This window comes from Pan paniscus, chromosome 1, assembly GCF_029289425.2.
Source record: "Pan paniscus chromosome 1, NHGRI_mPanPan1-v2.0_pri, whole genome shotgun sequence".
Taxonomy (NCBI): Eukaryota; Metazoa; Chordata; class Mammalia; order Primates; family Hominidae; genus Pan; species Pan paniscus.
This window is the reverse complement of record NC_073249.2, coordinates 195256790-195266948: the sequence shown is the minus strand read 5'-3', so window position 1 is coordinate 195266948 and position 10159 is coordinate 195256790.

The window sequence follows — 10159 nt, the reverse complement described above, 5'->3', positions numbered from 1 at the left end:
GAAATAACAAATGCTGGTGAGGATGTGGAGAAATAGGAACACGTTTACACTGTTGGTGGGAGTGTAAATTAGCTCAACCATTGTTGAAGACAGTGTGGCGACTCCTCAAGGATCTAGAACTAGAAATACCATTTGACCCAGCAATCCCATTACTGGGTACATACCCAAAGGATTATAAATCATTCTACTATAAAGACACATGCATACATTTGTTTATTGCAGCACTACTTACAATAGCAAAGACTTGGAAGCAACCCAAAAGCCCATCAATGATATACTGGATAAAGAAAATGTGGCACATATGCAACTTGGAATACTATGCAGCCATAAAAAAGAATGAGTTCATGTCCTTTGCAGGGACCTGGATGAAGCTGAAAACCATCATCCTCAGCAAACTAACACAGGAACAGAAAACCAAACACGGCATGTTCTCACTCATAAGTGGGAGCTAAACAATGAGAACACATGGACACAGGGAGGGGAACATCACACACCGGGGCCTGTTGGAGGCATGGGGAAAGAGGAGGAAGAGCATTAGGACAAATACCTAATGCATGTGGAGCTTAAAACCTAGATGAGGGGTTGATAGGTGCAGCAGACCACCATGGCCCATGTATACCTATGTAACAAACCTGCACGTTCAGCACATGTATCCAAGGACTTAAAGTAAAATTTTTAAAAAAGCAAAAAGAAAACATAGAATTTCTGATTAACTTTAGAGCTAGAAAGACCTTTCTATGCCTCAAAACCAGAAGCCATAAAGAAAAAAATATATAAATGGCTCTTATGCTTTTGAGGAAATGCTCAGCCTTATTCATAAGGCGATAATTACAATTTTAAAATACAATGGAGTTCCATTTTTCACCTATCAGACTGGCAGAAATCCAAAGGTTTGATAACATTCTCTAAGCAGCACCATGGAAAAGCAGGTACGTGTACTGTTGCTGGAGGAGGAGAGTTCCCTCTGCATAATCCCCACCAAGGACAACATGGCAACATCTACCCAAATTACAAAACACCGGTGTTGGGCAGAATTCTGAGGTGACCCTCACTGGCCTTCACTCTTCTGTGGTCCCCTGCCCTTGTATGAGTGTAGGGCCTGTGAATAAGATGAGCATGTGAACCAAATGATTGTATTCCATTATATGACAAAAGGGATTTTGCAGATTAACTGAGGTTCCAAGTCAGTTAACCTAATGATAGGGAGATCACCCTTGTTGGACGGATCTGATTGGGTGAGCCCTTGGAAAGTGGCAAGCTTTCTCTGGCAAGAGAAATTCATCAGAGATTTGAAGCATGAGAAAGACCTGTTCGGCCATTCCTGGCTTGATGTTGGAGGGAGCTGCATGGTGAGGACTGTGCGTGTCCTCCGGGAGCCCAGGGAGGCCCCTCCTGGAAGCCTGCAAGAAACCAGAGACTCAGTTCTACAACCACAAGGAACCAAATTCTGCCAACAACAAGAATGGCCTTGGAAGTAGATTTTCCCCCCAGAGCTTCCAAAAAAGAACCAAGCCTGGCCGCCACCTTGGTTTCACCCTGAACTCAGCACCCAGTTCAGGTGAGACTGTGAGCTAAACAATGGGTGTTGTTTTAAACTGCTGAGTTTATGATAATCTGGTATGCAGCAATAGATAACTTATACAGTACTTTCAACCTGCCAGGCATGGTGGCACATGCCTGTGATCCCAGCACTTTGGGATGCTGAGGTGGGAGGATTGCTTGAGCCCAGGAGTTCAAGACCAGCCTGGGCAACGTGATGAAACTCTGTTACACTGAAAATATTAACCAGCCATGGTGCCACATGCCTGTAGTCCCAGCTACTTGGGAAGCTGAGGTGGGAAGATCGCTTGAGCCCAGGAGGCTGAGGCTGCAGTGCATCATGATCATGCCACTGCACTTTAGCCTGGGCAACAGATCAAGACCCTGTCTCAAAAAAAAAAAAAAGATACTCTTAAATCAGCAATTCATTTTTGGGAATTTATCCTGCAGGTATACCTGCACACATGTGAAACAGTGCATACGCACAATTACTTATTGCAGCACTGTTTGTGATAAGAAAAAAAATAGAAAAAACAAACAAACCAGAAACAAATGTCCACCAATAGGGAACTGGTAATTTGAATTATTCTAATCTATATAATAGAATATTTATTATGCAGTGATATAAAAGATCCAGGAAGCTCTCTAATTACCGATAAAGGTCTCTAAGATGTGTGATTAGTTAAAAAAACAAACAAGAGCCAGGCGCGGTGGGTCACGCCTGTAATCCCAGCACTTCGGGAGGCCAAGGTGGATGGATCACTTGAGGTCAGGAGTTCGAGACCAGCCTGGCCAACATGGTGAAACCCCATCTCTATTAAAGGCACAAAAATTAGCTGGGCATGGTGGCAGGCTCCTGTAATTCCAACTACCCGGGAGGCTGAGGCAGGATAATCACTTGAACCCGGGAGGCGGAAGTTGCAGCGCGCTGAGATTGTGCCACTGCACTCTAGCCTAGCTGACAGAGCAAGACTCTGTCAAAAAACAAACAAACAAAAAACAAACAAGGTACAGCATGGTGTGGGTAGATTATTACCTTTTATGTGAAAATGGGCATTAAGAACACATCGCCACTTTTGGCCAGGCATAGTGGCTCACGCCTGTAATCCTGGCACTTTGGGAGCCCGAGGCGGGTGGATCACTTGAGACCAGAAGTTGGAGCCCAGCCTGGCCAACATAGCAAAACCCTGACTCTACTAAAAATACAAAAATTAGCCAAGCATCATGGTGCATGCCTGTAATTCCAGCTACTCAGGAGGCGGAGGCAAAGGATCGCTTGAACCCAGAGGCAGAGGTTGCAGTGAGCCGAGATTGCACCATTGTACTACAGCCTGGGCAACAGAGCGAGACCCTGTCTCAAAGAAGAAAAAGAAAGAAAAAAAATCATTAGTTTTGTACCTGCAGAAAGAAACTGTGAAAGAATACATGAGATACTAATAAAAAGTGGTGACTAATGAACTAAAAATTAACTAAAACTGGATGTTTTTGAATAGGTCAACAGGACACTGTCCTCCCCGCTTCTTCCCGGGCCTGAGCCCGTTCCCTTACCCTCTCTCCACGGGTTAATTCTAGGGTACATTCCGCATGGAATCCTTGACCACTGGCTTCCCCCCACCTTGCTTCCTCTGCTGCCCTAGGGGAACTGGAAACGAGTGTTCAGATAGCTGTGTCTGAGTGAGTCTTCTCTCTGGGATTCAGTTTTGCCGCCTGTGAAATGGGGATGATAATACCACATAGGGTTGTTAGGGAGTTAAATGAGATAACCCATGTCAAGTGCCAGCCCAGAGAAGGTGCCCAGCCCGTAGTAGATGCTCACAGCATTTGTGCTGCTGGATGTGGGAAAGCCCATTCCACCAGGAGGGAGTTTATCAAGCACAAGTAGCTGGATAATCAATGGTAGTGATAGCTCCCTTTGCCACCCACTCATCACTGCGGCCGATTCCTTCCCCTCGGTGTCTCCATTCCTTCAGTTGCAGAGAGTTGGACCAAATGAGCTCTCTCTCACTACATGATTTAAAACCTGCAGTGACCAGGGACGATACCTTCTCATTCCGTATATGGGTTAGCGAAGCCCAGACAGGGTGGCGACTTGCTCAAGGTCACATGGCGTGTCAGAGGCAGAGGCAGAGCCAGGACTGGCACTGAGGGCCCCTGACTCCCTGCCAGGCCCTTGACCTGCATGCCTCTCTCTGCCCACGTGCATTTGTGTCAAAGTAGCCATGTGGTGACACAGGGGAAACTCTGTCCCTCCCCTGGGACTCTACTTATCTTCCCAGGTTCCGATTGTTATTACGGAGGGGCTGCTCCCCACCCAGCCAGGTGTCTTCTGGCCCCTCTGCAGGTCTGCTCCTGCCAGGAAACATAGAGTGACACAAATGCATTATTGGTGCTCTGTGAAGCAGGCACCCCAGAGGACGGGGTGGAGCCAGGGAACAGCCTGGGACTTCCAAGTGTCCACAAGTTGGGGCTCTTGTGTCCACTGGTGCAAGCTGCCCCACAACAGCCTCTGACTTCCAACCGGTCACCTGCAGCTCCCACCTCCCTACCAGCCTCCCGCTCACTGAGCTCCTGCCTTTGAGGGAGTTAATTCCCCTCCCTGGGCCAGAGAGGGGCCTTGAGCTCTGATAGCCTTCCAGACACTAACTGGCTCCAGCTGACCTTCCTACCCATGAGTTTCACGAGTGCCTCAGGATCCTGAACCACAGATCCCGTCTCTTGTTTAGTTAGTGTGAGCGAAATTGGTTTCTGATATTTGAGCCTTGACCTGCCGTAAAGAATCTGAGTGCGTTTCCGACAGGGAAATGTCTGCATGTCTTAGGTGGGGACATCGGCGGCCCCCTGCCTGTCCATTATGCTCGTTCTGGTGGGGACATCGGCGGCCCTCTGCTTGTCCATTATGCTCATTCTTGGGAGATGTGGGACTGTTTGTTACTATTCAATCTGATGTACAGAGGGGGTGGAGAGAGACCCCTCAAATGTGCAGGCGTGCGTGTAGAGATTCCAGACTGACTATTCTAATCCTGTTTTGACTGATTTAATCTGGTTTTAGTACAGCTTGGCCCAAAAGGCTTGAGCCACTTTACACTGGTCTCAGCTAGTTTTAACTGGTGGGCTCCATTTGAACATATCTGAGTCTACTTGAGTATTCTGAATTCATCTGTGTCTGTTTTGATTTGGGTTAGCTTAATAATGGCAGACACTTATTGTGTATTTGTGGTATGTCAGTATTGTCAATTCCAAGTGCCTTACATATATGAATTCATATCATCTTCACAACCACCTTGCAGGTAGGGACTGTTATTAGTGCCCTCATTTTACACATGGAGAAACTGAGACACGGAGCATTTAAGAAGCTTACCCCTGTTTTCCCCGTTGTTGAGTGGTGGAGCCAGGCCTGGAACCTGCTTTACCTGGCTACTGAGTGATAAACCTCCTTGAACCTGGCTCTTAACCACAATCAATACCACTCACTGTGGTGCGTGAACCACTTCAAGATGACTTGATGTTGCCTGAGCCGGTTTGGTCTGCTTTTGCCAGCATGAGCTGCTTGTGCTGGCGTTACCCGCACACAGCCTTGATTTTGGTGATTCCAATCGACAGATGGAGCTCAGGCCTCGTGGATCCTCCTTGAACTGGAAGCCCACTGTATTTCTTTCCCAGGGCTGCTATGATGAACTGCTACAAACGTGGCTGCTTAACACAACAGAAGTTAATTTTCTCAGTTCTGGGGGCCAGAAGTCCAAAATCAAGGTGTCGGCCAGGCTATTCTTCCTCTGTATCCAGAGGATCAGGGAGAATCTGTTCCTTGCCTCCTCCAGCTTCTGGTGGCTCCAGGTGTTCCTCGAATTGTGGCCACAGAGCTCTGATCTCAGCCTCTGGGGCCACATTGCCTCTTCCTTTCCTGTCTGTGTCCTCTGGGGTCTCTCATAAGGACATTGTCAACAGATTTAGGGTCCACCCAGATAACCCAGGATGATCTCCTTATCTCAAAATCCTTAACTTAACTACATCCAAAAGGACTCTTTTTCCAAATAAGGTCACATTCACAAGTTCTGGGGATTAGAACATGGATATATCTTTTTTGAGACCTCCATTCAACTCATTACAACCAAAAGGCCACACCACACTATTTGACCCTGAGAACCCAGCTCTTAAAACTGATTCTTCCTGTTGGATGAGTATTCGCCCAGCTATTGGGGTTTCATCACTGTCTGCTTGGGGATCAGAAAAGGAAGAGTGTCAAATGTGCTTGGAGCCATGGAAGAGCCTCTTGCACTTTTCAAGACCTATATATTAATATTCCTGGCTGGAAGGATCAAGATTTGCTGGAAATGTCAAGTGAGATGTAAAAATGTTTCTGTAAACAGGCACTCAAGGATAGCATTAGTTTTCTAAGATGTTTGCGGGTGATAACACCAAGCTCTTCTCCTGGGAGAGCATTCTTTAACAAATGTGCAGCTGAAGTGAAGGAGGGCAGGTAATTAAGAGATGAGGGGAAGCTGTTAACCCCCAAATATCACAAGGAAACAGCACTCAGGGGCCCTTTGTGCTCAACTGGCTCCAAACACCAACGATACAGAAATATGACAGAAAAGGGGAAGCTGTGTTTCTGTTTTCTGCATTTCTCCACTTCCATCCACAGTGAATGACCACAGACACTACCAGGTGTGAGAGTCAGCTTAGTCTTTGGACAGTTGTGGCCATTGCAGAGGCAGTGTGTTGGGGCCCTCAGGGCTTGGGCACCAGGACGCTGCTCTGCTCCTAACAGCCGTGTGACCTTGGACAAGCCAGAGAGTCCTTCTGCATCTTGACTTGCTCATCTGTGAAATGGAGATAATAGGGCTACCTGTGAGTGTATTTGGTAGCATGCTATCTACCATACACGGCACGTACCCAGCCTCCATCTGACCTCTCTAAATCCACTTTTACCCTGCAATCATCTGTTCTCTCTAGAGCAGCCAGAGTGGGCCTTTGCACATGGAAATCAGATGATTTTGCCCTCATGTTTATATCCCCTCAGTGGTCAGAAGACAATTCAAGCCCCTTCCTCCAGCCTGTCCTGCATGATCCGGCCCCAGCCTTCTCCCAGCCCCTTCCTGCTCCTCTGTGCACCTCGCTTGCTGCACTCCGGATGCTCAGGGCTCTCTCCTGCTTCTCAAGCAGACCAACTTGTGCCAGGCCTCAGGGCTTTTGCTCATGCTGATCCGTCTTCCTAGGATGCCTCCCCTGGGCCCTGGGAATGGCTGCTTTCTTCTCATCCCTCAGGTGTCAGCTCTAACGTCATCTCCTCTCTGAGACCGCCTTGACCACCACATTACACCAGGTTCTTACGCTATGTGCATATCTTCAGAACGCTTCACATTTTGGAATGACTTCTTGATCTGTGGGTGGGGGGGCGGGGGGATGGTTTGCTTATGTATTTGTCTATCTTCCCATTATTATTATTATTATTATCATCATCATCATTATTTGAGATGGAATCTCACTTTGTCACCCAGGCTGGAGTGCAGTGGCACAATCGCAGCTCACTGCCACCTCTGCCTCCTGGGCTCAAGCAATCCTCCCACCTCAGCCTCCTGAGTAGCTGGGGCCATAGGTACATGCCACCATACCCAGCCAATTTTTTTAATTTTTGGTAGAGACAGGGTTACACCATGTTGCCCAGGCTGATCTCAAACCCCTGAGCTGAAGCAATCCACCTGCCTTAGGCTCCCAAACTGCTGGGATTACAGGCATGAGCCACCATGCCTGGCCTCTCTTCCCATTAGACTGCAAACTCCACAATAGCAGGAACTCCATCTGTTTGGTTCAACAATGTACACTCAGCACCTAGCACAGAACCTGGCACATCGTAAATGCTTAACAAGTATTTGTTGAATGAATGAGAAAATCAAATAGTAAAGCATGCCATTGCGTGGCGCAACACACTTCCACATGGCCTGGAATTTTATCTGCTGCAAGCTCCAGCGTGCTATGACAGCACCACACTCTGACTGTCATGCAGCCCTCGATGTGGGACTTTCTACAAAACAGTCCAGGAGCCCTGGGAAGCCCCAACATATCACAACATGGCCCAACGGGCTACAGTATTAGGCCTGGACAGGGTCTCAGATGCAGTCCCAGGGAGCACTGACCTGAGCTCTGGACATGTCCCACTGACCACAGGGAACCACAAGGAGCCCCAGCCTTGGATGGGGTGCTGTTTGAGCCCTGAGCATCTGAACTCCCAGGCCTCAAGTATCAGGTCCTCGGCTAGGGACCTGGGGTGAGCAGACAACAGGTCTTTGTCTTCCCAGAAAGCCCTGCTCAGCTCGCAGAGGAGAATGGCTGATTCCGAGCATTTAGAGCAGTTGTGAAGTTTGTGGGGTGTGGGGAGCTCTGGGACTCCATAGAGAGGAGAGGCCTCTGCTCTGCCGTGTGTTCTTAGGCTTGTCACTGTCCCTTTCTGGCTTCACCTCCCTCTGTAAAAGTAAGAGAGTACAAGAGGGCCTCCAGGGAGCATCTGGGTACAGGTTGGTACCAACGCCCAGAGAGGGGCTGCGCTGCGGGGGTCCGGAGTAAGGGAGGACAAAACCACCACAGGGACCTAGGCTACCTGCCTCTTGAAAAGCCGGAAGGGCTCAGAGGGGGAAGTCTCGCTGGTGTCTCCTCCTCTGCTGCTCTGTCCCAGGCCCTTGGATAAGGTCCCACTTTGCTCAAGAATAAGTCATTGAGTCGGCTAGGCATGGTGGCTCACGCCTGTAATCCCAGCACTTTGGGAGGCTGAGGCGGGCGGATCACAAGGTCAGGAGATCGAGACCATCCTGGCTAACATGGTGAAACCTCATCTCTACTAAAAAATACAAAAAATTGGCTGGGCCTGGTGGTGGGTGCCTGTAGTCCCAGCTACTCAGGAGGCTGAGGCAGGAGAATGGCTTGAACCCAGGAGGCAGAGCTTGCAGTGAGCTGAGATCACGCCACTGCACTCCAGCCTGGGCGACAGAGCGAGACTCCATCAAAAAAAAAAAAATAATAAGTCAATGAGTCACTAGGAGTCACTAGGAGGCAAAGGGTCAAAGGGTCATGGAAAAGGAAAGTGGGGGTGTCCAGCACCCCCGGCCCTGCCCTTTTCCTCCTCGGCCAAGGAACCCAGTGAGTCACAAAATTCCACTGGGGCGGGCTCTGTGCCAAGCTGAGTGATGGTGGGAGGCTCTGGCTCTGCTCCCATCCCCTGCTCTGAGTCCCTGCCTCTTATGCATAGACAGGCAGGCAGACAAGGACAGGCAGATGGCCACAACTCCCACACAGATACACAGACACCTCTTAGACAGGGAGGCACAGGCAGGACACACACACAGACATACAAGCCAACAAGTGCACAAATGCAGGCAAACAACACACGCTGGCAGACAGACCGATCCATAATGGACACAGAGACAACATCCAGACAGATACACACACACAGATGCACAGGTATGTAGCAGATGGACAGGTAAATGGATAGACAAGCAGATAATCAGTCAGACAAGGACAGGCAGATAGCCAAAATATCCAGACTCACAGATACACAGGCACATAGCAGATAGACAGGTAAACACACTTCGGAAGGCCAAGGCAGGCGGATTGCTTGAGCTCAGGAGTTGGAGACCAGCCTGGGCAACATGGTGAAACCCCATCTCTACTACAAATACAAAAAAAATTCAGGCAGGCATGGCGGTGTGCACCTGTAGTCCCAGTTACTCAGGAAGCTGAGGTGGGAGGATTGCTTGAGCCCAGGAGGTCAAGGCTTCAGTGAGTCGAGATCGCGCCACTGTACTCCAGCCTGGGTGACAAAGTGAGACCTTGTCTCAAAAAAAAAAAACAAAAAAAAAACAAAAAAACCCCAGACGATCAGATGTGGACTGACAGACTCAAGCAGAAGCAGAAACACCCCCACAAACACCGCAACTCAGATATACACATGCATACATGCACACAGAGATAACACACCCAGACTCACGAGGGTAGCCTATGAGGTGTGATTTTGGGCAAAAGAGAGGCCAGATGTCTCTGAACCAGCCCCCAGCCCCAGAACCATGAAAAAGTAGGTACCATAAAAGTAGGAACTCTGGACATGAACTCTTTTGAAAGAAAGCAGCTTTCATCTCTTACCCTGAGGATATGACATTTACCAATACCGAGGGGCCCGTCCTGCGGTAAGATGAATGGAGTTTAGATAAGAAAAGAGACTTCCCAACCAGGAGCACGTTGAGACCTGTAGTGGGTGACTAAGGGTGACTAGGGGTAAAGGAGTGGGCTGGTGGCAGGCAGGGAGCCTGTGTTCTGGCTGCACGACCTCAGGCAAGTGCATTCTTCTGAGCCTCAGTTTCCCACCTAGGCTTTGTCCTCCCAGGTCCCTGCAGGGAGCAGATGGGCAGCTCCTGGGTATGTTAGTGCCAGTGCTGGGGCCCCCGGATATTATCCCTCCACCCCCACCACCAGGGCAGGACCCCCTTGGTGACTCACCACCCAGTGGTCCATGGCAGGGGTAACCCAGCCACAGGTGCCGGTGATCCTCGGCTCTCTCCCTTCCCCCAGGGTCTGGCCAGCTGAGGATGCCCCTTGGTTTGGGGGAGGTTTGCAGGGAGGTCAGTGGGAGGGC